The following is a 15347-nucleotide window of genomic DNA, read 5'->3' as shown; positions in this document are numbered from 1 at the left end:
GGCGGGGTGGGGTGTGGCAGGGCGAAAGCGCGGGCTTTCCTCTGTTTTCCCCGCGCGCGGGGCAGAGGAGGGGGGAGGGGAGGAGTGCGGGGCGTGGCTAGCAATGGCGATCTTCCCCGCGCTGGAAAATTGAAAGCGGGGCGGGGCCAGGGAGGAGTGGCAAGGGGGGGGAGGCCCCCCCCCCCCCCCACCCCGAGCCGGGGGGAGTCGGAGTGTGGCAGGAGCAGCCGGGTCAGCGTGAACCAGCTGACTTACGGGAGTACGATGGAGGGTACATCGCGGCTAGGAGGGGTCCTAGCCTGGGGGGGGGGGGGGGGGGGGGGGGGGGGGTTAGGGAGGGGCACCGGGTTGCTGCTGAAAAGACCAGAAACGGGAAGTGGAGGACTGGAGAGGTGGGGGGAGGGGGACATCGCCATGGGGAGCGGGTCAGGGGCGAGCAGGGAACAGGACATGGCTAATCGGCAGGGGAAGGGGGCGGGTCGTCCCGCGACCCGGCTGATCACTTGGAACGTGAGGGGGCTGAATGGGCCGGTCAAGAGATCAAGGGTATTCTCACACCTGAAGGGACTGAAGGCTGATGTAGCAATGTTACAGGAGACCCATTTGAAGGTAGTGGACCAGGTTCGCCTGAGAAGGGGGTGGGTGGGACAGGTGTTCCATTCTGGATTGGACGCAAAGAACCGGGGGGTGGCAATTCTGGTGGGAAAGAGGGTGTCGTTCGTGGCGGAGGAGGTGGTGGCGGATAAGGAGGGTAGGTATGTGATGGTGAAGGGTAAGCTGCAGGGGGAGAAAGTGGTGATGGTCAACGTATATGCCCCGAACTGGGATGACGCGGGTTTTATGAGGCGCCTATTGGGCCTCATTCCGGGACTGGAGGCAGGGGGCTTGATCATGGGGGGGGACTTTAACACAGTGCTGGACCCCGGGCTAGACAGATCAAGCTCAAGGACCAATAGGAGGCCGGCAGCGGCAGAAGTGCTGAGGGGGTACATGGAGCAGATGGGAGGAGTAGACCCATGGAGGTTTGGTAGGCCGAGGGCGAGGGAGTATTCCTTTTTCTCCCACGTCCATAGAGTGTACTCCAGAATCGATTTCTTCGTGTTGAGCAGGGGGCTGATCCCGAGGGTACGGGAAGCTGAGTACTCGGCCATTGCGATCTCTGATCATGCACCACATTGGGTGGATGTGGAAATGGGGGAGGCGCGGGACCAGCGCCCGCTGTGGCGGCTGGATGTGGGGCTGTTAGCGGATGACGAGGTGTGTAAAAGGGTCCGGAAGAGCATTGAGAGCTATCTGGACTTGAATGACACGGGTGAGGTGCAGGTGGGGATGGTCTGGGAGGCCCTGAAGGCAGTGATCAGGGGAGAGCTGATCTCCATAAGGGCGCACAGAGAAAGAAAGGAGAGGCAGGAGAGGGAGAGGCTGGTGGGGGAGCTATTGGAAGTGGATAGGAGATATGCGGAGGCACCAGAGGAGGGGCTGCTGGGAGAACGGCGCAGCCTGCAGGTCAAGTTCGACCTGCTGACCACCAGGAAGGCAGAGACGCAGTGGAGAAGGGCACAGGGCGCGGTCTATGAGTATGGGGAAAAGGCGAGCAGGATGCTGGCACACCAGCTTCGCAAACGAGATGCGGCTAGGGAGATTGGGGGAGTGAAGGAGAGGGGCGGGAAGGTAGTGCAGAAGGGGCAAGAAGTGAATGGGGTCTTCAGGGATTTTATATCGGTCTGAGCCGCCGACGAGGAGAGGGGGAATGGAGGACTTCCTAAACAAATTGAGGTTCCCAAGGGTCCAGGAGGGGCTGGTAGAAGGGCTGGGGGCGCCAATAGGGCTAGAGGAGCTAGTCAAGGGAATAGGTCAGATGCAAGCGGGGAAGGCGCCGGGGCCAGATGGGTTCCCGGTGGAATTCTACAAGAAAAATGTGGACTTGGTGGGACCGGTACTGGTACGAGCCTTTAATGAGGCGCGAGAGGGGGGGGTTCTGCCCCCGACAATGTCGCAGGCTCTGATCTCCCTGATATTGAAGCGGGATAAAGACCCCGTGCAGTGCGGGTCCTACAGGCCTATCTCGCTTCTGAACGTGGATGCCAAGTTGCTGGCAAAGATCCTGGCAGCTAGAATAGAGGATTGTGTGCCAGGGGTAATCCATGAGGACCAGACAGGGTTCGTGAAGGGGCGGCAGCTCAACACGAACGTGCGGAGATTGCTGAATGTAATTATGATGCCGGCAGTGGAGGGGGAGGCTGAGATAGTGGTAGCGCTGGACGCGGAGAAGGCATTCGATAGGGTGGAGTGGGAGTACCTGTGGGAGACGTTGGAACGGTTTGGGTTTGGGGAAGGGTTTATTAAGTGGGTGAAGTTGCTCTACTCGACGGCGAGTGTAGTGACAAACGGGAGGAGGTCGGAGTATTTCGGGCTCCACCGAGGGACCAGGCAGGGATGTCCCCTATCCCCCCTACTTTTCGCACTGGCGATTGAACCGTTGGCGATGGCACTGAGGGGTTCAGGGGGTTGGAGAGGACTGACTAGGGGAGGGGAGGAACATCGCGTATCGCTGTATGCGGATGATCTACTGCTGTACGTGGCAGACCCAGAAGGGGGAATGCCGGAGATAATGGAACTATTAGCAGAGTTTGGGGACTTTCCGGGGTACAAACTAAATTTGGGCAAGAGCGAGGTTTTTGTGATACACCCGGGGGATCAGGGAGAGGGTATTGGGAGACTCCCCTTCAAGCGAGCAGGAAAGAGCTTTAGGTACTTAGGGGTGCAGGTGGCAAGGAACTGGGGGACCCTCCACAAGTTGAACTTTTCCAGGCTGGTGGAACAGATGGAGGAGGAATTTAAGAGGTGGGACATGGTACCGTTGTCGCTGGCGGGGAGGGTGCAGTCAATCAAAATGACGGTCCTCCCAAGGTTCTTGTTTTTATTTCAGTGCTTGCCCATCTTCCTCCCTGGGGCCTTCTTCAAAAAGGTGACGAGTAGCATCATGAGCTACGTGTGGGCGCATGGCACCCCAAGGGTGAGAAGGGTCTTTTTGGAGCGGAGTAGGGACAGTGGAGGGCTGGCACTACCCAATCTCTCGGGGTATTACTGGGCGGCAAATGTGTCAATGGTGCGCAAGTGGATGATGGAAGGGGAGGGGGCAGCTTGGAAACGAATGGAGAGGGCGTCCTGTGGCAACACAAGCCTGGGGGCCCTAGTAACGGCACCATGGCCGCTCCCCCCCACGAGGTACACCACGAGCCCGGTGGTGGCGGCCACCCTCAAGATATGGGGGCAGTGGAGGCGACACAGGGGGGAAATGGGAGGTCTGTTGGCGGCGCCAATAAGAGGGAACCATAGATTCATCCCGGGGAACATCGACGGGGGATTTCAGAGCTGGTACAGGGTGGGCATACGGCAGCTGAAGGACCTGTTTATAGAGGGGAGGTTTGCGAGCCTGGGAGGGCTGGAGGAGAAGTTTGAGCTCCCCCCGGGAAACATGTTCAGATATTTACAAGTGAAGGCATTTGCTAGGCGGCAGGTGGAGGGGTTCCCCCTGCTCCCCAGTAAGGGGGCGAGTGATAGGGTGCTCTCGGGGGTCTGGGTCGGAGGGGGGAAGATATCAGACATCTACAAGATAATGCAGGAGGCGGAAGAAGCATCAGGGGAGGAGCTGAAAGCCAAGTGGGAAGTGGAGCTGGGAGAGCAGATAGAAGACGGGACGTGGGCGGATGCACTGGAGAAGGTCAATTCTTCCTCCTCGTGTGCGAGGCTGAGCCTCATTCAATTTAAGGTGCTGCATAGAGCTCACATGACGGGGACAAGGATGAGCCGGTTCTTTGGGGGTGAGGACAGGTGTGTCAGATGTCTGGGAGGCCCAGCGAACCATGTGCATATGTTCTGGGCATGTCCGGTGCTGGAAGGGTTCTGGAAGGGGGTGGCAAGGACGGTGTCGAAGGTGGTGGGGTCCAGGGTCAAACCAGGATGGGGGCTTGCGATCTTTGGGGTCGGGGTAGAACCGGGGGTACAGGAGGCTAGGGAGGCCGGAATACTGGCCTTTGCGTCCCTAGTGGCTCGACGAAGGATATTAATTCAATGGAAGGACGCGAGGCCTCCAAGCGTTGAAACTTGGATTAACGATATGGCTAGCTATATTCAGCTAGAAAGGATCAAATTTGCCCTGAGAGGGTCGGTACAGGGATTCTCCAGGCGGTGGCAACCTTTCCTTGACTTTTTAGATCAGAGATAGGCGTACGGGGTCGTGGCAGCAGCAACCCGGGGGGGGGGGGGGGGGGGGGGGGGGGAGGGGAGGGGGAGTGAGGGGAGGGGAAGGGGGGGGGCAGCAATGGTCGTGGGCGGACATGCACGACTGTAACGCGGGCAAGTCTGCTCGCTGCTCATGTCTGAAACTGTAGGCTGCCTTGTTTGTTAAGTTGTTGCTTGGGGGGGGGGGGGGGGGGGGGGGGGACTGGTGCGCGCGACGAGGGCAGGCGAGGGAGGGATATTTGCCTAGAGGGATTGTGTTGTAAATAATTTAAAAATTAGTAGGGGTAAATGTCTGTATGGAAAAACTCTTTCAATAAAAATTATTTAAAAAAAAAAGTTATGTTAAGTTAAACTCTGATAACCTTGGTGTCAGATTTGATCCAAATACGAGTTTCCGACCACATATCCACACTATGACTAAGGTCACCTATTTTCACCTCTGTAACATCGCCTGCCTCACCTCTGCCTCAGCACATATGCTACTGAAATGCTCAACCATTTCTCTGTTATCTCAAGACCCAATTACTCCAATGCACTCCTGGTGAGCCTTCCAAATTCTACCCTCTGTAAACTTGAGGTCATCTTGAATTCTGCTGCCTGTGTCCCAGCTTTCACAGAGTCCCATTCACCGGTCACCCCTGTGCTCGCAGACACATCGGCTCCCAGCAAAATCTGGCTTTGAAAATTCTCATTTTTGATTTCAGGTCCCTCCATGACCTCGCTCCTTCGCCATCTCTGTAATCTCCTTCAGCCCCACAAGCCTCTGCGATATCAGCACTCCTCCAATTCTGTCCACTTGAGCATCCCGCATTTTAATTGCTCCAGCACTGGCGATCGCACCTTCTGCTGCCTAGATGCTAATTCCAATCCTAAATCTCTCCACCTCCCTTAAGATACTCTGCAAAACCTACCTCTTTTGACCAAGCTTTTGGTCACCTGCCATCTGTGGTGTGTTATCAAAAGTTTGCTTTATAGCACTCCTGTGAACTGCCATGGAGTGTTTCAATTCATAGAATCCCTATAGTGCAGTTCATTTGGCCCATCTAGTCTGCACTGACCCTCTGAAAGAGGTCCACTACCATACACCCTATCCACATGCATTGATCATGGCCAGTCCACCTAATCTGGGCGGCATGGTAGCACAATGGTAGGCAGTGTTGCTTATCAGCGCCAGGGACCCGTGTCCACTTCCTGGCCTGGGTCACTGGCTGTGCGTGGCTTGGGTCACTGTCTTTCAGGAGTCTGCACATGCTCACTGTGTGTGCGTGGGTTCCCTCCGGGTACTCCAGTTTCCTCCCACACGTCCCAAAAGACGTGCTTATTAGATGAATTGGACATTCTGAATTCTCCCTCAGTGTACCCGAACAGGTGCTGGTGTGTGGCGACGAGGGGATTTTCACAGAACTTCATTGCAGTTTTAATGCAAGCCTACTTGTGACAATAGTAAAGATCATTCTTATTATTATAACTAACACATCTTTGAATATGAAGGGTCAATTTAGCATGGCCAATCCAACTAACCTGCACGTTTTTGGAGTGTGGGAGGAAAACCAGAGCACCCGGAGGAAACCCACAGTCACAGGGAGAATGTGTAAACCGCACGCAGTCACAGGGAGAATGTGCAATCGCCACACAGTCACCCAAGGCCAGAGTCGAACCGGGGTCCCTGGCGCTGTGAGGCTGCAGTGCTAACCACTGTGCCACCGTGTCGCCTGTATTGATGAATTACGTATTGACATAGCGTCTTAAAAAAAACTTTGGCTGAAGTAGACAATACTGTACCATTAGATTTTCACATGCTTTTGCATATATATATATATATATATATATATATATATATATACACACACACACACACACACATAAGCTTTTACAGTTCAGGTAGTTGTTTTTTAACAAAAAAAAAACCTGACGCACCCAGCCTGGTCTGGGAATGGCAATACGCATGTACAAATAAAGGACCGACTTTGATTCAATGGGCAGCTGATCTGAATTGGGTTGGCTCATCTGAGCCTGATAATGGCAGCATTCCGCAGAGACCGTTCGCCTCCGAGATAATCTAGTCCACTCCTCCACCATACCCAGCACCACCCCCATCACCCATGGCACCTTCCCATGCAATCGCAGAAGGTGAAACACCTGTCCCTTTGCCTCTATCATGCTTAACACCCAGGTTCAAAACACTCATTCTAGGTTAAGCAGTGTTTCACTTGCATCTCTTCCAATTTTGTCTATTGCATTCGCTGCTCACAATGTGGTCTCCCCCATGTCGGAGACACCAAACGCAAACTTGGTGATCGCTTTGCTGAGCATCTTCAATCTGTGCACATTCAGGACCCTGACATTCCCATTGCTTGCCATTTTAACAAAGGACCCTGCTCCCATGCCCACATGTCTGCCCTTGGCCTGCTGCAATGTTCCAGTGAAGCTCAACGCAAACTGGAGGAACAACATCTCATCTTCCGGTTAGGCACGCTAAAGCCTTCCGATCTCAACATTGAATTCAACAACTTCGGATGATTAACTCTACCCCACCACGACCCATTTGTTTTCATCCCAATTCATTTGAACTATCTTTTACCATTTTTTGTCTTTCTTAATTTATATTTAACCCCCCCGCATCTAATCCACCTTTCTCCTCTTTGCTTCCCCCTTCCCCACCCCCCACATCTACAGTTCACTCTCTGATGTTCGTTTCTCTGCTGTTTGGCCGTTCACATCTTTTGTTCTCTCTGGGGACTGCCATTTGCATTCTTTCCCCTTGGTTTCTGTGGCCATTGATACCCTGTTTCCCTGGGTTTGTGTGGCTATGACTCATCTTTCATTCTCACTCCACAGTATAAATATTTCCCACTTTCTCTGTCTGTTAGCTTTGACAAAGTCATCGGACTCGAAACGTTAGCTCTTTTCTCTCCCTACAGATGCTGCCAGACCTGCTGAGATTTTCCAGCAATTTTTCTTTCATTTCAGATTCCAGCATCCGCAGTAATTTGCTTTTTTACACTTGGGAAGGGAGTATATCCATCAGTAATGAATGTTATTCACAGATGGAGTTCCTACACAGTGGACCTTCATGCTCCCTCAACCTGTTTATGCATCCAGGCATCAATTTGATGTAATGCTGACAATGAAAATTTATGGCACCTCCAAAAACATTGTGTAAGAAAAGGAACAAAAGAAAAATACTGGAGATGCTGGAAACCTCCAGCGTTGCTGCCTGGCCAGCGTGTTTCCAACACTTCCTGTTTCAGCTATGGAAGAGGTGACTTGTCTCTTCACATCACGGGAAGCATGGCAGCACAGTGGTTAGCACAGTTGCTTCACAGCTCCAGGGTCCCAGATTCGATTCCCGACTTGAGTCACTGTCTGTGCGGAGTCTGCAAGTTCTCCCCGTGTCTGGGTGTTTTTCCTCCGGGTATTCCAGTTTCCTCCCACAGTCCAAAGATGTGCAGATTAGGCGGATTGGCCATGATAAATTGCCTGTAGTGTCCAAAAGGTTAGGTGGGGTTACTGGGTTACGGGAATAGGGTGGAGGTGTGGGCTTAAGTAGGGTGCTCTTTCCAAGAGCCGATGCAGACTCCATGGGCCGAATGGTCTCCTTCTGTACTTCAAATCCTTTGTTCTATGTTTTAAAAGTAGTGACTGCTGTTACAGGGCCAAACCCCAGAGTCATTTTGCCCCACAGCAGGAATGAGATAAATGACTAATAGCGTGGGACCTTATATTCACCCGAGGCAGAACAAAGAAAACAGGTCATGGTTTAATGAGCTCACGGAGTGTGTCTGGCCACCAGTCTAAAGATGAGAAGTACTTCCTCTGGCTCATGAAATTGCCATTTTGTCTAAGTCTGTCCTCAACATGCATAGATTCAGCTTGCAACAGAATAGTACAGCAAGGTCATGGCTGTATAAAATTGTCACTTTTAATGCACCATTCCTCGAAGAATTTGCGGCGTATTACCGACTTAACTGCTCAACATTCTCTGTGTTAGAACTGCACTTACTCCTGCCTTGTTAACATGGTAAACTTGGGAGTTACATCCACTTTATCTTGGTCTCCTTGCCAAGAATGGAGGTTTAGACTCTCAGAATTTCTACAATGCACGCGGCCATTCGGCCCATCAAGACTGCACAGACCCACAATGCTATGCAACTTCAACATTTTATCTGACCCCGATTTAAGATTCCAGACATACACACATCCATTCCATCAGCAAGACTGCCCGCTTCACTTGGGTAACATCATCCATCTAACGCTATACCAGCTCGACTATTACGGAAAACCTCATCCATACCTTTGTTACCCCTGGACATGACTATTCCAGTGTACTCAGAATCCCTACACAGTGTAGAAGGAGGCCATTCAGCTCATCGAGTCTGCACCGATCCTCTGAAAGAGTACCCTATCCAGGCTACCCCTTCTCCCTGCAACCCCACTTAGTGCCCAGGGATGTGTGGGTTAAGGGCCAGTTTAGCATGGCTAATCCAACGTACCTTCACATCTTTGGATTGTAGGAGGAAACCAGAGTATCTGGAGGAAACCCACACAGGCACAGGGAGAATGCGCAAACTCCACGCAGGCAGTGACCCAAGTCCAGAATTGAACCAGAGTCCCTAGCGCAGTGAGGCAGCTAACCACTGCACTGCCCAATATTCCTGGCCAGTCTCACATTTTCAGTTTGAACTCATTTAAAACTCAGTCACCCATCAGCCTCACTGATTTACATTGGCTTCCAGCTCAGTTGCTTAGCCTTGTTTGCCTGAAATCCAAGTCCACATCAGAGAGATGCTCTGAGCCGACAATGCTAAACAAGGATCCCATACCGAGGAGCACCTGCACTGACAAATGAGCAGACTTGCACATGTCTGTAAAGAGTTTGGTTGACCATCAACATCAGGAAGATAAATGTCACAGTCCAGAATGCTGCCATACCACCATCCAGCAGCATTGACAATGTGACACCAGATGCGCATCTTTAGCACACTGCTCTGCAGTGTGGACAACACACGCGAGGCAAAAGAAAGAAAAACTGAAGTTTGCACCTTTGCTGTCTCAGCTGTATCCTGTGCAGTTCTTGGCAGGACAAGATCACCAACTCAGATCCTGGAGCATTCTTATTCCGCACACACTTATTCCTATCTAACAGCATCTGTGTTGGCTCAGCCACATTCATCAGATGGACAATGGCAGCATATCTAGACCTTCTGGGCATTGAATTCGTCACTGGGTCATGACCTCCTGGGTGTCTACAAGGAGGATATGAAGATGGCAAATATTGACACTGATAACCGGGAGACAGTCACTGATGTCTTAGGACGTTGGCTGTTTGGAAGACATTGGAAGAGGCAAAAAGCTCAGCTGGCCCAAATAAAACAGAGGCCAGAGAACTGCGCACCTTTGCAGCCCATTGTATTCCTCTATAGTAAATGCCAATCCAGAGTGGCACTCTTGAGCCAGGCAACACTGAACACAGAGTTGATAACCACAGCACACACCATCATCTGCTGCCACACCTCTTGACCCAATCTGTCCTCTAACATCTCCTTAGGTGGTTTGGTATCAAACTTTATTTGATAGTTCTCCTGTGAAATCATTCGCTTGGTAATACACAACTTGAATATTGCAGTAAGGAGACATACTAGCGCAGTTTCGGTAACACTCTTTTCAGCAATATTCCTGTGAAATATTGCCATGTTGCTTCACAACACCAGGGTCCCAGGTTCGATTCTTGGCTTGGGTCACTGTCTGTGCCAAGTCTGCATGTTCTCCCTGTGTCTGCGTGGGTTTACTCCGGGTGCTCCAGTTTCCTCCCACAAGTCTCGAAAGTCGTACTTGAAGGTGAATTGGACATTCTGAATTCTCCCTCCGAGTACCCGAACAGGCACCGCAGTGCGCCAACTAGGGGATTTTCACAGTAACTTCATTGCAGTGTTAATGTAAGCCTACTTGTGCCACTAATAAAGATTATTATTTGGAAAGTTGTATGCTAAAGGTGCTACATAAATGCAAGTTATGTTGTCATATGGTTTTTGCAGGTGATATGACACCTCAGTGCCTCATCCAATCTTCACTGGGCATCTTGTATATGAGGATATCACAGCAGAGCCAAAACTATTAACCACCTAAATCCACTTCATAGAGGCCTCAATAACTACTGCGATTGTCATACTCGACTATGTTCCTCACATCGTGTTTGCAGGAAGATCAACGGTGTTTCTCCACTGCTTCCCAGATGAGATCAACTAACTGCTCCAATAAACTCGAAACTGGGGTACAGTTCTCATTTCAGTGACAGCATGGTCAGTCATTGTGTGATCCAAGTGTTAACAGCCATTCAACCCTTGTACAATGTCCATTTTGTGCACTTTCCAGGAAGGGTCACTGGCAAACCTAGACTGATTTTCCCCTCCTTAGTCTTGGACTAACAGTAACAAACGTCACAACAAGAACTTTAATGTTTTAAATGACTGGCATTGGTAACATTAAACATAATATCCATAACTACAAGAGCTTGTTACACAGTAAGATACGACGAACACAGGTCATGGAGAAAACCGATTAACAAGAGCCTTCACACTAGATCTAATATTAACAAACCCTGAACATAAAATTAATCTCTCAATAAAACAACCAGTTTACAACAAAAAACTCTGATTTGATAAAGGCAGCTACATTTTTGCTATTATTTTAAAACAAATTAATCTGGGCAAAGCCTAGGTTACTTTGAAATATTTGAGACATGATAACTATGATCTTTGAGGGCAATGAAATATGTCTAATTTGAAGATATACACTTTCATGAATGATGCTCAGCTTGTGCGTGTATATCACAGCACACAAAGGCTCTGCAAGCATTTTAGATCCCCACACAAAACACACATGGATTCCTGTGGTTATTTAAAATGTACTTTCCAAAAAACACAACTCTTTCTCTCTCCTTTCTCTTCAAGTAAAGCAAGCCCAGGTTAGAGTGTCTCTCATTCCAATTTTGCACTTAACCCAGAGGCGCTCATCATTCAATACAAATATTAAATTATAACCATAAGGCCATAAATTATAGGAGAATATTTGATTGTGACTAATCCGCCTCTCATCCCCATTCTCCAGCCTTCTCCCCATAACCCCTGATCCCATTATTAGTCAAGAATCTATCTGTCTTAAAACACTCAGTGATTTGGCCTTCACAGCCTTCTTTGGCAATGAGTTCCACAGATTCACCACCCTCTGGCTGAAGAGATCCTCATTGTCCCTTCAGAAACATCTTTTCCACATCCACTATATCTAGGCCTCAGTATTTTGTAAGTTTCAATGAGATTCCCCCCTCATCTTCTAAATCCTAGAGTATATGACAAGCCCCTTATTCCCGGGATTATTTTTGTGAACCTCTTCTAGACCTCCTTCAAGACCAGCATATTCTTCCTTAGATACGGAGTTCAAAACTGCTCACAATATTCCAAATGGAATCTGACCAGAGCCTTGTACAATCTCAGCAGCATCCAATGAAATTAATGAAAATCACTTATTGTTACAAGTAGGCGTCAATGAAGTTACTGTGAAAAGCCCCTAGTCGCCATTCCGGCACCTGTTTGGGGAGGCTGGTACGGGAATTGAACCCGCGCTGCTGGCCTTAGTCTGCTTTACAAGTCAGCTATTTATCCATGCTGTTGTATCTTAGCCCTCTCAAAACGAATGCCAACATTGCATTTGCCTTCCTAATTGCCAACTGAACCTGCATGTTAACCTTAAGAGAATCCTGAACTAAGACTCCCAAGTCTTTTGTGTTTTTGATTTCCAAAACCTTTTCCCATTTAAAAAAGTCTATGCCTCTATTCTTCCTGCCAAAATTAATAACCTCATAATTTTCCACATCTGCCACTTATGCCTACTCTCCGAGCCTCACCAAATCCTACTGCAGCCACCCTGCTTCCACAACACTACCTGTCACTTTACATATATTTGTACCATCTGAAAACTTTGCAAAACAATACTCTCAGTTCCTTCTTCCAGACCACAGTAAGAAGTCTTACAACACCAGGTTAAAGTCCAACATGTTTGTTTCAAATCACTAACTTTCGGAGCACTGCTCCTTCCTCAGGTAAAGGAGCAGTACTCCGAGAAGTAGTGATTTGAAACAAACCTATTGGACTTTAACCCGGTGTTGCAAAACGTCTTACTGTGCTCATCCCAGTCCAAAGCCGGCATCTCCACATCATTCTTCCAGATCATTAATGAATATTGTGAATATTTGTGGTTCCAACACTGATCGCTGCGGAAAACGACTAGTCACCTTCTGAGACGACCCCCCCCCCCCCCCCCAGATCCTTCTCAGAAGGTGTCTGAGGAGTGGGGGACACTCCTTCTCAGACACCCCCCCCCCACTCCTTCTCAGACACCCCCCCCCACTCCTTCTCAGACACGCCCCCCCACTCCTTCTCAGACACGCCCCCCCACTCCTTCTCAGACACGCCCCCCCACTCCTTCTCAGACACGCCCCCCCACTCCTTCTCAGACCCCCCCCACTCCTTCTCAGACCCCCCCCACTCCTTCTCAGACCCCCCCCCCACTCCTTCTCAGACCCCCCCCACTCCTTCTCAGACCCCCCCCACTCCTTCTCAGACCTCCCCTCCTTCTCAGACCCCCCCCACTCCTTCTCAGACCCCCCCTCCTTCTCAGACCCCCCCCCACTCCTTCTCAGACCCCCCCCACTCCTTCTCAGACCCCCCCTCCTTCTCAGACCCCCCCCCCCCACTCCTTCTCAGACCCCCCCCACTCCCTCTCAGACCCCCCCCCACTCCTTCTCAGACCCCCCCCCACTCCTTCTCAGACCCCCCCCCACTCCTTCTCAGACCCCCCCCCACTCCTTCTCAGACCCCCCCCCTCCTTCTCAGACCCCCCCCCCCCTCCTTCTCAGCCCCCCCCCCCCTCCTTCTCAGACCCCCCCCCCTCCTTCTCAGACCCCCCCCCCTCCTTCTCAGACACCCCTCCACTCCTTCTCAGACACCCCTCCACTCCGCCCCCCCCTCCCGGGGGCTCTTTCTCAGAGACCCCCGCATTCCTTCTCAGACCTCCCCCACCCTGGCTCCTTTGCAGCCCCTTTGATTCTACATTCATTGTTCAGTTGAAGGAGGGAAGAAGCCGGGGATTGCTCGGGACTGAGAGGAGTCACTCACAGTTCCCTGGTCGCTCCCAGTATGAGTGGAGGTTACAGGTGAGAAGTGGCCTTACCCCAGGTCCAGCCTCCATTGCCCGCAGCCCAGCCCAGCACGGCCACAGCAACCGGAGAGGAACGCACGTCACAGCAGACTTCGCCGCCTGATTGGCCGCTCCGCACATCAATCATCCAGCCGACTTCCGCGCAGTCTGACGTGCAGCGGGTGGCGAAATCCCGCCTTCCTGTCATCTGATTGGTCCTGCTGTGCGTCAATCATCCTATCTGTTTCCGGGCTATGCGACGTGAGCGGTAAGCGAATTCCCGCCTCCTCACTCCACCACGGATTGAAGGGCTGCAAAATCAATGACCTGGCGGGTCATTGATGACGTAGTGACGTTGTCCTTCACCCAGAGTCCACCTTTCCCCTCGTCTCATTGACGTCGGTGTGGAACAATACTGCTCTGTGATTGGTCGGTTATGATGTCACACAGAGCACAGCGCAGTAAAAAGGCCTTCAGTCTAACTCCTGTTTCAAAGTGAATGTAAATGTCAGTGCGGATGAGAACTGTAGACAGCTTAAATTTCATTACACCAATTACACCATTTGTTTTTTTTATAAATTTAGAGTACCCAATTCATTTTTTTTTAAATTAAGGGGCAATATAGCATGGCCAATCTACCTACCCTGCACATCTTTGGGTTGTGGGGGCAAAACCCAATGCAAACACGGGAAGAATGTGCAAACTCCACACAGACAGTGATCCAGAACCAGGATCGAACCTGGGACCTCGGTGCCGTGAGGCAGCAATGCTAACCACTGTGCCAATGTGCTGCCCTTACACCATTTGTAATAACCATTTTGAAATGTCTAACGTTTTTTGATTGTATTACAAAGGGGCACAGTAAGAAGTCTTACAACACCAGGTTAAAGTCCAACAGGTTTGTTTCAAACACGAGCTTTCGGAGCACGGCTCCTTCTTCAGGTGACGTGCTCCGAAAGGAGCCGTGCTCCGAAAGCTCGTGTTTGAAACAAACCTGTTGGACTTTAACCTGGTGTTGTAAGACTTCTTACTGTGCTCACCCCAGTCCAACGCCGGCATCTCCACATCATGGCTACAAAGGGGCAGCAGGGTAGCATGGTGGTTAGCATAAATGCTTCACAGCTCCAGGGTCCCAGGTTCGATTCCCGGCTGGGTCACTGTCTGTGTGGAGTCTGCACGTCCTCCCCCTGTGTGCGTTTCCTCCGGGTGCTCCGGTTTCCTCCCACAGTCCAAAGATGTGCGGGTTAGGTGGATTGGCCATGCTAAATTGCCCGTAGTGTCCTAATAAAAGTAAGGTTAAGGGGGGGGTTGTTGGGTTACGGGTATAGGGAGCATACGTGGGTTTGAGTAGGGTGATCATGGCTCGGCACAACATTGAGGGCCGAAGGGCCTGTTATGTTCTAACAATACAGCACAGGAACAGGCAATTCGGCCCTCTATGACTGCGCCGATCACGTGTCCCATCTATGCCAATCTATGTTCATGTGCCTATTTAGATAAGTCTTAAAGGTCATCTGCCTCAACCACCTCACTTGGCAGTGCATTCCAGGCCACCACCACCCTCTGTGCAAAAAAACACCCCCCCCCTTTCACATCTCCGCTGAGCCTTTCCCCCCTCACCTTGAACTTTTGCTCCCTTGTAATTATCATTTCCGCCCTGGGATAAAGCCTCCAACTATTCACCCTATCTATACCCCTAATAATTTCATAAACGTCTATCAGGTCGCCCCTCAGCCTCTGTCTCTCTAGGGAGAACAATCCCAGTTTATTCAATCTCTCCTCATAACTAATACCCTCCAAACCAGGCAACATCCTTGTAAATCTTTACTGTACTCTCTCCAAAACCTCCATGTCCTTCTGGTCGTGCGGTGACCAGAATTGGACACAGTATTCCAAATGTGACCTAACCA

At 50.8% G+C, this 15347-nt stretch overlaps 1 protein-coding gene across 4 annotated transcripts in view; it reads right to left on the bottom strand.

Annotated features, from left to right (window-relative positions):
• Positions 1-13566, bottom strand: part of LOC119952867 (death-associated protein kinase 3-like) — a 71029-nt gene extending 57463 nt beyond the window's left edge. Inside the window, exon 1 of one of the 4 annotated variants that reach the window (XM_038776440.1) lies at positions 13471-13566. The gene's annotated coding sequence lies outside the window, so the exon portion shown is untranslated. Of the gene's footprint in view, positions 1-13415 lie in introns of all 4 variants that reach the window. The other 3 variants (XM_038776444.1, XM_038776439.1, XM_038776443.1) reach the window with 3 other exon arrangements.
• Positions 13567-15347: the final 1781 nt, after the last annotated feature.

This window comes from Scyliorhinus canicula, chromosome 18 (assembly GCF_902713615.1).
Source record: "Scyliorhinus canicula chromosome 18, sScyCan1.1, whole genome shotgun sequence".
Lineage (NCBI taxonomy): Eukaryota > Metazoa > Chordata > Chondrichthyes > Carcharhiniformes > Scyliorhinidae > Scyliorhinus > Scyliorhinus canicula.
The sequence above is the reverse complement of the archived record's forward strand: the minus strand, read 5'-3'. Positions and strand labels throughout refer to the sequence as shown.